Below are 15,948 nucleotides of genomic sequence, written 5' to 3'. Positions count from 1 at the left end.
TGAAAGGGTAAGGGGAAGAAACTGTTATTGGAACCCAGAAAGAGCTATACAGGTGCAAGAGCGGGGCTGGCTGATAAGAGCTTTGGTTTAGGTAGCACAATGTGGACTCAGCTTAAATGCAACACATCTGGGAGGGAGACGGGGGCATAAACTCTGCATATCTCACTCTCTTACCACTCTGATCTCCTGTCAGTGTCCACCATTATCCAGACCCAGCCAGATGCCAGCTGCTAAGGAAGCCTGTTGCTACAGTCCACTGAAGTCAGCTTTGGCACAGAACATGGCAGAGAAGGGTAGAGAATAGACCTGGGGGGGGGTGTGAAGGGCAAATGGAAAATAACAGTGCAGGGAGTGTACTTGGCCCTTGACAATGTCATTCCCTTACACAGTGCTCCCCAGGAAGCCTTTCCTTTGTTGCCCTCCATGGCACAGACACCCAAACACACTGCGAAGTAGTTATACCCTAGAGAGGAGACTGGTCAGGAAGGAGTTAATTCCAAAGAACCATTTTAAATGACTTTCACCTCTTATAAGGTACTAGTTAGTTGGAATGTTTCCTCTCCTTTTCCAGAGAAAGGAGATAGGATTTAAAAGGGATTTCTTTTTTTCCTGTAAGGAAGCTAGGCCTACAGGGTCTTCTACTTAAAAGGGATCCAGCCCCTTGTTCAATTTGAATTTCAATTCCTTTCTGTCTGTGTATGGTTTCTTTGCTGTCAAGCCTTGTTATTGTGTAGATGTCTGACTAGCCTGTTCCCCATCCCCACCCCCACTGTGGCCTGGAATAGGCTCTTGAAAGCTAAGCCTGCCTCCTCTGGCTGTTGTTGAACAGAGAGGAAGGAGAAATGACTCAAGTGAGAGACTGTGGCAGTGATGCTCCTTACCTGTGTACACAGGTGACTCCTGGAAACACAGAGATCTTCCTGAGAGGGGTGACAGGAGGGAGGCTATTCACCTAGACAAGCTCACAATCCACTGAGTATTTCATAAGAGCCCATTAGCAGGACTTTCTTTCAGGAAAAAATGCCAGATTGACAGTAACTGCCCCCATTCACATGCCTTCATGTCTGTAGAGTTACAGTTTCTCCACCTGGGTTGGCCCTTGGTATACTGCAAATGTTAAGTCACTCAGGTGTGTCTTAGGTGATCTTGTCCCTCATTATTCCTGGTCCCAGTGGAGTAGCTGCCTCCATTCACTTGCAGCTACTTGTGGTCCGGCACTGATATCCTGCCTTGCCGAGGTGGAAAGGAAATGAAGACGAAAAGACTCTGACCTCTGAGTAAGGGGTTTCTGGTTTCTGCAAGAATTGGTGACCATATGGGGTTTTTGCTAGATGAGGGGAAACCCTGAGAAGATGAGGGCATGAGGAAGCTCCTGAGAAGCACAGGCTTCAAGAATTGTCAAACAAGGTGCACAAAGAGGGAGGGCCTGGCCCCTTCATATGTGATAAAGACACTTTCTTTGGTCTGGCTTTCACTTTTGGTAGAAATACTAATGTGGAGAAACTTCAGGATGGTATTTGGTCCCAAGGCAGCCTGTTGGTGGGAAGGGGGGAGGAAGTTTCAAGAAGATAGTGAATGCGTTTTGTAAAAGATGGAAGGCATCCCCCTTGGTGGTTTGAAGGGAAAGGTGTGCTATTTCTAGAATGCATTATCAACCTCTTACCAGGCCCAGTAAATTTTCTTAGCAGACAGGAAGCAGGACCCTTTCAAGGACTCATCTCCACTCCATGCCCTTGGTTTAAAAGCATGAGCTTAAGATATTTATTACTGGCCTCTTTTTCAGATGTAGAGATATGTATTTTCAGCTTCAATTTTCATTTTGTCTACTTATGAGATTAGGCTCTCGCAGGGTTGATCTCTCCTCTGAATGCATTGAACCCCCACTGAGTCCTCAAAGCTAAAAGCAAAATAAACAGTTGCTATGTGTGCACACAAATGATTTAGATTTTCATTATACAGAGCTGCTGATATGTCAGGAGGCAGAAGTAGGGGGAGACAAAATGCTTGGTTTTGACTGCAGCACTGTATCCTATTCCTTCCTTCCTCTCTAGAAAGGAGGACCTAGAGAACAGTACTTGGGAAAGGGAGACATTGGAGTCAGCTGGCATCCATGAGGGCAGCCCACAATGCTGTCTTCTTTTGATGTACAGCCCCCACTTCCTGGAGAGATGGTGGCAACAACAGAAAGGAAACAAAGTTGGTAGAAAGGTCAAAGGGAATAAAAGGAGAATAGATAAATAGGTAAATATTGGAATTATTCCAGAGACATGTTGCTTCTTCCCAATGTGGCCTATTAGAATCTCACTTGGTGGCGGTGCCTGGGTGACTTAGTCATTTAAATGTCTGTCCTCTGCTCAGGTTATGATCCCAGAGTCCTGGGACCAAGCCCTGCATTGGAGTCCCTTCTCAATGGTGAGTCTGCTTCTTTCTGCCTGCCACTCCCCCTGCTTGTGCGAGATCTCTCTCTCTCTCTCTCTCTTTCTGTCAAATAAATAAATTCTTTTTTTTAAAAAAAGAATCTCATTTGGGGAATTTTGCAATTTTGCGCTTCTTTCCAAGACATCTCTTTGTACCTTCTGAGCTAAAATACTGACCCCTAGACAACATGGTAGAGTGAAGACTGTCCAGGTTTTGGAGTCAAGCAGCTCAAGGTTTCAATTCCAGCCCAAACATTTCCAAGCTTTGACAACTTGGGCAAGTTACTTAACTTCTCTTTGTTTACTAAACTTTCTAAGACACCATCTCCTATTTGTTGTTGGCCTTCACATTCCCAGGAGTTATGCTAGACATTTACCATTCAGTAGCTCCATACCTTCCACTTCTCATTGATGATTCTAACACAGTAATTTGTAATTCTGGTTCACATTAGAATCCTCTAAGAAGCTTTGAAAAAAGTTTGATGGCTAGGTACCACCCCAATTTAACTGAGTCACAACCTCTAGGGGCCACTAGACCATCCCATCCCATTTTCATTGTTAATATCGTCTGCTGGCTTCCCATTCATCTCTCATTTATTGAGTACTTCAGCACGTCACTTACTTCATGTCTACCATCCTTTCAGAAATTTCAACATTCATGTGAATTTCTGTGCCAATTTCTTGACCTCCAGGTTCTTTGGCTTCCATACCTCCAATTATATCTTCTTGTACCTAATCTCTGCTGTTCCCACTCTAGAAATCAGCAAGAAATGCAACCAGCACCAAAATCTTGGTTTTAAGCCTCCTATTCCTGATCAACACCTCTTATCCTTTTAGTTCACCCTCTTAATGTCTCCACTCTGTCAACTCTTTGATCTCATCTTACTAATCTAGAGTCCATAGTTCATTAATATAATCACCTCTTGGGTAAATGTTCCACTCTTTTGCTCCTGTCATATATTTTTTCCCACAAAGCCTTAATTCTGTTTAAATTTAGTAATCTTCCTGGCCTGTGCTTGTACCAATTTCCTAACCATTGAGAGAAAAAAAACCAGTAACTGTTCTTGCACCTTTATTCTGTCTATACCCACTCCCTTGATGAGTTCATCTAACCTCATGGCTTTAAATATCCTTACACTTGCTACTCAAAATTTGAGCTGTAGTTCAAAAACATAGGAGTGCATTAGAAATTTAGAATTTCAGGCACCACCCCAGACCTAATGAATCATGATCTGCATTTTAGCTAGATTCCAGGTGCATGAAAGACAATGATCTATACCAGTGGTTCTCAGCTCTGGTTGCAAACTGGAATCACATGGAGAGTTAAACCTCTATTGCCAGGTCCACTTTCAAAGGTTCTAATTTAAGTGGTCTAGGGTAGAGCCTGTACAAGCATAAATTTTATAAATCATTGTTATTTTTAATGTGCAGCCATGATTGAAAACCACTGACTTAAATATAGATATCTCTCAAATTAGTATCTTCCAGACCAAACTTCTCCCATGATTTCCAGGCTGGTAAGTCCAACTACATACTCCACATATCTACTTGGATGTCTAATAGGCTTTACAAATTATACACACCCACAACCAAGATCCATACCTTCATCCCTAAACCTGCTTTTTTATAACTATCCCCATCTTAGTAAGTAAGTGACACCTTACTTATTTGGTTACCCCCCTACCTCCTTTGGTGGCCCTTCTCATCCTTTACTGGCTCTCCTGTTTCTGTTCTACCTCTTAATGTTGAAATACTATAGGGCACATTGTTTCTCTCAAGATGAAGAATCTCCCTAGATGATCTTATCTATATGGTGATGATTTAAACATGATTAGGTTCTTCAAATCTAACATATGCAAAATAAAATTACTAGTTTTCTTTATCCCTTCTCTAACCATTGTTTCTGCCAAAAATTTAGAAGTAATCTCTGATTCCTTTGGTCCCTACATTCAATCCATGTGCAAGTTCTATCAATTATACCTACAAACAACATTCCTTATCTATTTACTTCCCATATCTTCACTGTACCATCCTAAGACATTAACGATAAAAAGTATTAGCAAACTGGTACTAAAAGTAGGGTATCCTAACCTGATAACAGATATTAAGCTTTCAACAAAAATCATACCAAATAGTGAATTTTAGAAACATTCTAATTTAAGTCAAGAAAAAGTCAACAAAAAATATTTCAGTCCACAACAGCAACCAAAAATAAAATGTACTTAAGACTAAACCTAACAGGAAATGCAGAGGAAGTTATAAAACATTACTAATGGACACAGGAAAAGACTAAAAGGAGAGATAAATATGTTTCATGAATTTAAAAAACTTGGTATTTCAGTTTGTCAGTTCTTTCTAAATGAATCTGTAAATTCTATGCATTCCAATAAATATTCCATCTGAGTTTTTTTTTTTTTTAGTGTAACTTTACTTGCTGAGTTTTACATTTGGATTCAAATATCAAGACTTCATGCAAAGCTATAATGATAAGTGTAATGTCGACACAGGGATCAACAAATAGACTGATGGAACAGAATAGAGAAATAGCTGTAGAGGAATAGAGGTTTGCTATAGACTGAACCGTGTTCCCCCCAAATTCATATGTCCAAGCTCTAACTGACAATATGGCAGTGTTTGGAGATGGAACTTTGGGAGGTAATTAGGTTTTGATGATGTAATGAAGGTAGGGCCCTCATGATAGGATTAGTGCTCTTATAAGAAAAGATACCAGAGAGTTTGCTCTTTCTGTCTCTCTCTGTCTTGTGAGAACACATCATGTTCCCTGAGATTACCCTGTCAGTGTCAGCCTCAGAGTGAAAAGGCATGGAGAAAAGCTGCCCCAGCTGGTACACAGACCAGGGCAGCAAGAGAAGCAAGCTTGTTGTATGATAGTAGATTTGATATACAGCAAAAAGTTAAAGGTACAATATTGTTTATGTACATATATAACATATATGTTATATATACACAATATGTTAGTGTGAACCCAGAGGAGGCAGACCCCAAAGAGTGTTGCTTCATCCAACATACATATACATTATATAAATACATATGCATATACATATATACACTATACATATCATCAAGTTTATGTATATATATAATAAGTGTGTATGTATAATAAAAACAGGAATAATAAACACTATGTTTAAGAGAGTGGTTATTTTCCAGGATAAGAACAAGGGATCCTATTTTCCTATATTCTGCTTCATTTTCCCTAATAGCATATGTTTGTTAATCATTTCCCTCTCCCTTCCATTAAAATGTAAATTCCACAAAGCAACTAACTTTTCTTACTTGTTGAATGTTGTGATCCAAGCATCCAGTGTATTGCCTAGCACACGGTAGGAACTCCATAAACACTTGTTGAAAAAATAGAGCTGTTTAAACATCCATAAGTAAGGACAATACTACTGGCCTTGCAGAGTTGTTAACTCTGGTTAAAGGGTGTGGGTCTCTGAGCATATGTAGTGTTGAGCCTATCATCAAGGTACTCGGTTACATCAATCTCCTTTCTTGTTCTATTCTGAATCTGCAGTTTTTCTGTTGAACTATCTCAATAATGTACTTAGCATTCAAGGTGTGGGTTCCACTTCTTCTTAGCTGTTCAGTCTTAAGTTGTTAACCACTCCATGTCATGGTTTTCTGATCTACAGAGTGGGGACAGTAATACCTACCTTGTAGGTTGCTTGGGAGTATTAAATTATATAAAGACATTAAACACTTAGCACAAGACATGACACACAGTAAATGTTCAGTAAATATCAGCTGTTTTACCACCACCACAACCACCACCACCTCTACTACAATATAGGCAATTGCTTGTGTGGTATAAGTTCAAGAGTATTTGGAATGTTTCCTTACTAAAATAATATCTTCTACAGCAGCCTGCCATTTAGATATTAAATTTCACCATATAGAATTATTTTTTTGGTTTATATTTTGTCCATTCCAGCTACCTCTTATAAACTTCATTGGAAATATGCTGCCAACAGTTTTGCATCATTAGCTTTATGTGATAGCTGGTTTTCCTCCGTTCCTGGGAAGATGGGGAACATGAGGGACTTGAGTACAAGCTTGGGAAGAGAAGTAAAAGGACAAATTCCAAAGGAAACCTTGGGTTAGTTGCACCTCCTTTTTAGGAATGGTCTTATTCAAAATTGCTCTAGTCATCATATTCTTTCTCAGCAAGAACCTACTCTCTAGTGTCTGTTACTTATAATGTGGGTGAGAGGTTGGAAATCTGTGAGGCATGTTTATTCTGTTAAGGTTTCCAAGTGTTCCATGTTCTGAAGACTATTGCTAGCTGTTTTATGCCCTATCATATCTTTAACTATTGTAGACCTGCCAACAGAAACCAACTCTAAACTCACTACACACGTGCTATTGGCCTGACTTCTTCCTGGTCCTGCGAATATTATCCTTAGCTCTTCTGATTATAAGGATACATTATTTTGCTCATATCTTATTTCATGTACATGTGATTAGGACTCTTTGAAGTGAATTCTGGAATTATTATAATTGGTGTGCAAATATTTGTGACGTTTTGTGCAAATACCTATACTTAGTTGACCTCTTTTTTAAAACAATCTTATTATTAATTTAAGCATCACAAAATTCTCCTGATTTAAGTATATGATTCAGCTATCCTTATTACATTTCTAAAGTTCTGCAACCATCACTATAATCCAATTTTAGAATATTTATGGTTGCCTTCTGGATGTATTCCTTGTACCATTACTTAGTATTCTTGATGGGAATCTTAAAGATATTTAAGCTTTAGCTACATTATTTTATGGAATAGATGTCTTCCAACGAAGTGGTACAAAACAGGTTTCTATAAATACAGTTTTAAGTGACCAAAATCTTTTATACTTATCATACAAGTAAAAATGTATTTAGTGACATGTGTGGGAAAAATATGGAAATCATGCAGAAGACTGATTTGGATATTTGTATGAGGGTAGGATTGCATTAGGACTAGTAATCAGTAATTGCCTCAAAAGACAAATGAAAATTGCAGTATCTCAATACAGCAAAAGTTTATTTCACCAGGTCTAATGCAAGTTGCTGGGGATTTTCCTCCAAGCAATGACTTAGGATTTAGGTTCCACCCATTTGTGACATCACCATCTCAACACATAGCTTGTGAGATCATAAGAGCAGAAGAAAAAGATGGAGAGAAACACTAGATCTTAATCCCGTGGACCTACAAGTGGTACATAGGACTTCTGTTTAGAGCCCATTTGTCAGAATTAGTTGCATGGCCCCAACCTGAGTGCAAAGGAGTTTAGGAAAGTAGGTTAAAATTTATATAATTATGTGATCAAGCTATAGTGCCCAACACTTTGGTGTTTTTTTTTCCTTCTCCTTCTGCCCCTTCCTCAAGCCCTCAGGATGGCTGATATTTCACAGACTTCTGAGACCACATTTTTTGCTTTGAGAAATTAGATTCACTCTTGGTCATTTAAACTGTGCAGTTCCATCTGGATTGCAATACGATCTTCACTAAGAAGTAGCACAAATGAACATACCTGTCTTCAGCCTGCAAAAGCCTCCTCTAAGATTGTCAGTTCTGTACAACAAACTGTTTTACTTCATCAATTCAGCAAGATTAATTCTTTGTAAAATTCATACATCTGTACCAATAAATATTCATGTTTTTATGAATCCTTATTTCCATAAGGATTTTTTATTGAGATTTGATTGAAAAATAAATATTGCACATATTTAGGTAATACATTTTAAGGTGTACTACGTGATGATTTAATATAAATATACATTATGAAATTATTATCACTATAAAGTTAATTAACACATCCATCACTTTACATTATTACCATTGTGTGTGTCTGTGTGTATTTAAGAACCTTTAGATTGCGCGCACCTGGGTGGGTCAGTCAGTGAAGTGACTGCCTTTGCCTCAGGTCATGATCCTGGAGTCCCAGGATGAAGTCTGGCATTGGGCTCCCTGCTCAGCAGGGAGTTTGCTTCTTCCTCTGACCCTACCCCCTCTCATGCTCTCTCTCTCTCCCATTGTCTTTCTCTCAAATAAATAAATAAAATCTTTAAAAAAAAATCTTTAGAGTACATCTATTACCTAACCAGCTCAAAAATCATCAATGATTTTGGTCACTGATTATACTTATTTAGTGTTTATGATAAATGTCATGAAGGGATTTCTTTCCGTATCTTTTAATTTCTGTTTCTACAATCCTTGTCATACTCAGTAACATCGTACAATGATGTACTCAAGGTCTGGAGCCTAAAAATGAAAGCTGCCAAAAAGGCCAGGAGACAGGGTATCTAGCTCTGGCTCCTGCTACTAATTAACTATACGACTTTGGGTGAGTCTCTTAACTTCTCTGAGTTGTCTTCCTTATATGAAAAAAAATTATAAGATCTGCCAATGATCAGTAACTTGTCAGGGTGACCTCCCAAAAAAGCAGCCTTGAAGTTGCTGTTGCTAGCTAATTCTCCCTGATTGCATTCTAGAGGTTTCTTCATCTCTGAGACCCTTGCTCCTGGAGTCCCAGTCCTTCTCTCACTTTTTGTGGTGCTTTTCTCCAATTATTATAGATTGAAATATAAATTGTGTTTTTATAGTTTTTGTTAAATTTCCTTATACTTCTATACTCCCAGTATAATGTCACATTTCTGTCTCAGCTCCCTCACTCCCCCAAAATGCAAAATCCTTTTTGACTGAACTTTATACACTTCATCTCTCCTTTCTAGGTCAGACATGCTCTCATTATTCATACAAAATTCTGACTCAGTAGCATTCCAGGATCCAGAACCAAACTCCAAACTCTTTGGCATACAACCTAGGAAAAATGACCTTTCTCATTGTTCTGCAAGTTTTCCCCTTCTCTAACACTACACATCCTACAGATCTCTAAGCTCCTTCACACTTCTGCTCTAGCAGCCAGGACCAGAACATCTCCAGACCATATTTTAAGGTCTGCGTCAAGGGTAATGTAGGACATTAATTCACTAACAACAAAATTGTTTTCAATTAGCAAATTGGGAGAGGGAGCGATTTTTCTGCCCCCCCTTTTTTTGCAGAGCCATTCTGTATACAGGGTAGTTGGGAAGTTCAAAGGAATCCATGTAAGTAGAAATGGCATATATTTATACAATTAGTATGGGGCAAACTCAGATACAGGGTGGAGGTATATGTGGGGACCATCCTCTATAATTTATCTTTCCCTGGTTGCTTTTAGAATGAAAAAATCTAGAATCTCCATACATCTTAAGTTTAAAGAACTTTTATTATTTGTTTGGCTAGCATACTACCATTCAAATATAATCATATCTATTTTTCATCCCTATTGGGTTCTGAAGAATAATACATATCTCTTTCCTTCTGTAAATCATAGCAATGCACGGACATTAACCTCTACCCAACCTGATTCCCAGTTGCAGCACTGACTGAAATATATCCTGCTTTCGTGTCCTCACTTATGCACTATTCTGTTTTTCAATTTATATTTTAGACTATCATATGTGACAGTAGTCAGAAACCTATTTAAATGATAAAATGATCATGAACATTCAGATAAATTTATGTATTTTAAAAACCAGCAGCTCAAAGACATTTAGGGTTCCATTATGAAATGTAAATGGCTACCATTCATTGCTGTTTACTATCTGAGCACTTTTATAAATTCAACAAAAAATGGTTTCCATTCTTCTGGACAACCATGAGGGAGAATTTTTTCTCAAAATGGTGTTCTATCACAACTGTAAGTTCATTCACTCTTTGTGGTAGAAACCCAAAGCTTACACTGGTATCTGAAATGATGAAAAGAGTAGGTTCTGTTTTATTTCCAGAATCATGACAAGAAGAAGAGAGGTTGGGAGAAAAGTCTGAGTATTGCTACCTCCTGGATGTATATTGATTTATGGACTCACAGCTCTGCAAACTTGTGCATGGGGAAGAAGGAGGGATAAAGAGTGTATGTGGGCATACACTTCAATAAAAGTGTCCTTTTATTGTTGTAGCGGGAAGAATTCTAAAAAATGCATCCTCCCTTCCTAACCAGGTTGCATCCCCTAACGTGATGATCACTGCTATATCATATTGTTATATGGCACAGTTGACCTTTAGAGAGGGAGATTATCTCAGTGGACATAATTTAGCCATATGAGTTCTTAAAGACAGAAAATTTTTTCTGGCTGGTGGCAGAAGGGAAAGGTAGAAAGGGAAGTCAGATTCAAAGCATGAGAAGGATGTGAAGTGCTACTGCAGATTAAAATATGGAGAGGACCATGTCAGAAAGAATGCAAGTGGCCGCTGGGAGCAGCTGGCCTCTGACTGCAGAATGTATGCCTGGCTATAGTCAGCAAACAGAGGTCCCCAGACCTTAGTCCTATAACGGCAAGGAGCTGAATTCTACCACAACCACATGATCTTGGAAGTGAGTCCTAGGCTTCCAGATGTGAACGCAGCTCAGCTGACAACTTGTTTTCAGGCTTGTAAGACCCTAGACAGAGATTCCAGTCACATCCGTCCTGTACTTTTGGCCTACAGAACAATGAACTAATAAATGGGTATTATTTTAAGCCACAAAGTTCATAGTAATTTGTTAGGCAGCAATCAAAAAATAATATATTACTGAATTAATCTTGTCCCAGGACCATGGAGCTCCTGAAGGCATGGATCATATCATCTCTACAGAAAAGCACACTACCCCTAATGCAGTCCTCTGTCCAGTGCATACTCCAGAACTAGAAAGCTCACTGGGCCAAGTACAATTGCTCAACGTGCTCATTGCACTTGGAGTGTCATTGAGCTGCTTCTGTGGTTCACTGCTACTATTAAGCTGCTGGCTGGAAAACAAGGGCAAGAGAGCCAAAGGGTTCAGCTTAGGTTCTCTCTTCTTGTACAACAGATTGGAAGGGTCCCTCAGGCACACACGAGTTTAACAGCAACATCGTGTGGTCTTAAATAAGCCAGACTGGGCTCCCTCTGGGACCAGGGAGATGATATCAGGGATAAAAATAAACCACTAGGCACTTGCTGCCCTCGTTCTTGGGCTGGTGAGCCAGATGATGAAGTTGCACTTTTAACGTGATCATGAGAATGGAAAGGGGCTCACTCCTCTTTGGTTTTCTTAGAGCCTCTGTCCAGAGAAAGGCTATATTTACATGTGCTTTGCAAATGTAATTCCCCTCCTTTTCTCAGCAGGGAGGGCAGAAGTGGCCATGGTAAAGTTGGCTTGCTTTCCCTTCTGCCTCCATCTCTTCTTTTTCTTCCTCCTTTCTTCCCTTCCCCTGCCCCCAATTTCTAATTTCATTTTCTTCCTATTGAGCTGTTTGGTTGGGAGAGTGAGAGCCCCAGAGCACTGGCAGAAAAAAACCTTAGCCTCTCTAAGTGAGATAAATGCCCTTTATTCTTATTTGAGTTTCTCACAGCCTAGAGTGTAAGGGTAGAAAATAGAACAGTTTAACAGAAGCAGAGAGCAAGACCTTTTCCATGGTGTTTGGAAAAGATTAAAATAGGGGGCAGAAAGGAAGATGAGGTGACCCTCTTCCTGTCTCTTAGCAGTTACTCAGTCAACATTTCTGGAGTGCAATGACATTTACTGTCATTTCATGTCATGTCACAAAATAGGGTACAAAGTGGTTTCAGTACAAGTCCCCACTGTGTGCCAAAACAGTTGCTGTCTGTTCTAGGTCTTCAAAGGAAACAGAAGATTTGGTCCCTGCTCTTAAGAACTAATAAGGTTGCCATGGAGCAGAGAGCCCATATATGAAAAAGACAGGCAGTCCCAGGATCATGCAGAAGAACAGAGGTGACAGGCTATTGCAGAGCTAGAGGAGAAGAGTGGAAGGAATATAACTTAGTAAAAGCAACAGTCATGGTTTTCAAGATGCAGAGAACGTTTCTTTGCAGTATGTGGTTAGGAAGGATAATTGAAATATAGTTTCATGGATGCAGGGTGAAGCAGGAATGAACATTATTGTGCCCAGTTGTCACAGAGTTTTCATATTGTTATGAGCTGAAGTGTGTCCCCCTAAAATTCCGCTGTTGAAGCCTTGACTGTTAATATGACTATATTTGGAGAAGGATCTTTAGAGAGGTAATTAAGGATAAATGAGGTCATAAGTTTGGGAAGTTAACCCAAAAGAACTAGTGTCCTTATAGTAACAAGAAGAGATACCAGGGATGTGTGTGCACAGAGGAAAAGGCCATGTAGGACATGGAAAGTTGGTAGCCATCCACCTGCTAAGGAGAAAAGTGTCAGGAGAAACTAATTCTGCTGCCACCTTGATCTTGGACTGTCAGCCTCTAGAAAGTATGAGAAAATAAGTTTTTTATTGTTTTAGCCACCTAATTTGTGGTATTTTGTGATGGTAACCCTAGCAGATTAACACATATGTGAAGGAGGATTGTTCTTAAGCCTCAAGCCCTGGTTCTCAATGCTAGATGAGGATCACCCTAAAGTCACTTTCTCTCATGTTGAAAGGTTTATGTGGGCTAACAGTGGTGGGTGTATCAGCACTAGAGGATACAGGAAGGTTCTGGCATCACTTTCAGCTAGTGACCTTTTGTAGATCATGTTACTTATCTGGGGCATTTTTTCCTCTTCAGTGAATTAGGAGATTAATAAGAATAACTTTCTAATGCATGAATATAAAGTTCAAGGTGAGGATCATAATAACCTTGGCATATTTTTCAAAACACTAATGTTTCACTACTTTGTTTCCTGTTCCTATTGAGAGTCCCCAGTGTTGATATTACAGATCATTTTGGGTCAGAAAGGTCTGCAGTCTTATAAACCCACTTCTTGCTCTTGATAAGACTTCTAGTCCTTAAAGAATCAGCACCTTCTGCCAAGAGGTAGAGGCAAGAATATAACTCAACCTATGGTACCATGATTAGGTGCTAAGTAAGAGGAAAATGCCTTCTCTGAGGTCAAAGTTGATGGGAACCATGAGACAGGTAAGTAAGGGCTCCTGGATCTCTTGGCTATCAGATCGCTCAATAGATGAGTCTCAATTTAGGAAACATTAATGTCTCCTCCTTTTGCTTTGTGTTCACTCTTAGAAAAAGTGCCCCCAGCTCTGGAGGAGGTGTGTGGAGTAGTATGATTTCTCATTGCCAAAGAGGACCCCCCATCTTAACTTCCTTTGCTTTTCATTAACTAGGCATATTTGGCTATAATTTTCCATTCAGACAGCCTGAATACAGGTCTGCTCATAGAGACTAGGGGCCTGTGTACAAGAATGGAATTTTGAGCTCGTGGACACAGACTTCCTGATCACCCTCTGATGTTAAGTCTAGTTACTTCTCCCAACCTCCCAACTTCCACTATGCAAAAGCACTCACCACCCACCTGAAATGGAGAGGCCAAGAACCCCAGAAGCCCATACTAGAAATTCTGAGTACATCTGAGTAAGTGGCAGGATGATTGAGCATCTCTTCCTTTGGCTTTGATGAGCTTCTAACCCAGGCAGGAGATTTATTTCTGTTGACAGTGTTATTTTAAGGTTCAGGGAGTAGTTGTCTACCTGGTTCTTCAGCCAATCATAGGCAATGGTAAAGAGAGGGTTGGCAGGCAACAAGGTCCCCTGGGGATAGTGCAGGTTATTTTGAGCTTATCTTATTGTTAGCCAACAGCCTGGGGCATTGGTGTCTGCACATGATTCAGTTTTGCCTGGTGGTGGTAGCAGCAGGACAGTTTTCTTCAGGTGCTTAGCATTCAGAATCATAGAAATGAATTATGGGAAAAGCAGTTTCCTGATGCCAGCTCAGTCTCCCAGTAGACCTGGAGGGTCAGGAGGAAGATTTCATGTAGGCAGCTTGCTATGTAAGCAGATGCAGATGCCAATGCCCACAGGGGAGCCTGGGACTTAAAAAAAAAAAACAAAAACAATCAACCCCAAACCATAACATGTCTGGTCTGATTTAGAGTTCTGAGAAACTAAGGCCTCCATTATTCTGATGTGACAAGACTGGCAAGGGACAGGGCAATGGGAGAGGGTCTGGTAAAATGCATTAGGGAACGGATGTCTTATTTTTTGTGCCCCTCCCTTAGAGATCAGCAAAGGAGAGCCAACACCTGCACCTTTAACGGGTTACACACTAGGGGAATAGTTAACTTAGGTTTCCAGAAAACCCTTCCCCATTGTCTCTACACTTTCAAATCCTTGGTGTGGAGAATTCTTTAATAATTCTGTTTTCTAACTTCCCAGAGAAGTGTTTAACACAGTGCTGACCACACTGTAAGTATTCATTAAGTGTTGAATTAATGGTCTACATTGGTGGCTTTCATACTTTAAAAAAATCAGCGGAACACTTTCTTTCAAACGTAATCTTACTCTGTATAACATTTTCTTTCAAATGTAATCTTACTCTAAATAGATAGAGGAAGAACCACTCTGATTACACGGTTTTCCAGGAGGATGGGAGTAGAAGAGCTGTGTCTCTCAGCTCTCCTTCACTATATCCTATGGGAAAGGTTTAACAATGTTAAGATTCCCTCAGCAAGGATTCATTAAATGTCTATGGTTTGCCCATTCCCATAAGCATTCTGAAGGGTTTCATAGGACTAGAAAACTTTATCATCAAGAGGACAGAGCTTAAGATGGACAATAAAATATATATATTAAATATATATGAGAGAACCAGGGAACCATGAGGAAAGAAAATACCACAATGGGCTGGATTCCACAGGAAAGGTTGGATTTAAGCTAGGTCTTAAAATAAATTCAAGATTTCAGTTTACAAAGAGTGGAAAGTGCTCCAATTTGAGGCTACAGCGTAAGCAAACACACAGAAGTAGAAATGAGCATAGCAGTTGGCACCAGCATGGAAGAAGGGGAGTGGTAGTGGAGCAGCCTGGCTATGAAAGTAGAAGAGGATGTGTGTGTGTGTGTGTGTGTGTGTGTGCGCGCGCGCGTGCGCGAGCACGCGCGCATGTTGGGAGGGGTGGGATTTACAAAGCACCAAGTTGGAGTCAGACAATGGTACTCTGCCAGAAGAATTTAGGAGCTGATATGCTGTGACCTAGAGAACACACATATGAAAATGATGAGAGTCTGAGTAAGAAGTTACTGCATTAATCCAGGTCAAGGAAGGGAAGAAACTAAAGATCCTGGAAAGGATTAACTCAGAGGATACCAGTTCCAGAATCATATATGTGAAATTACCTCTGTGCTATCTCCCTTGCTGGAGGGTGGGGTATGGAAATTTAAAGGTTTCAGCTCACCTTCTTACTGAGTGATTTTACCTTCACTGAGAGAAGAAAATCCTGTTCCAGGTCCATAGCACTTTTCATCCAACTCAAATTCTCTGTCGTAGGGAAGCAATTATGAGTTTCAAAACAAACCGAGTACTACGTGTTCCCTCTCTAGACAATTGGCTCACTTTTTTCCTCTACTTGAGGAAATCGTTATATGAATTTTGAATAATAAAACTTCTCTGTAACTCTTTAGACTGTGATTTATTAAATCTCAGATTTCCCATTAGATTATCAAGTAATTATTGATGTTTATCTCTAGTAATACTGTTCTTATGAAAAGA

Source organism: Mustela lutreola, chromosome X, assembly GCF_030435805.1.
Source record: "Mustela lutreola isolate mMusLut2 chromosome X, mMusLut2.pri, whole genome shotgun sequence".
Taxonomy (NCBI): Eukaryota; Metazoa; Chordata; class Mammalia; order Carnivora; family Mustelidae; genus Mustela; species Mustela lutreola.
This window is presented reverse-complemented; position numbering follows the sequence as displayed.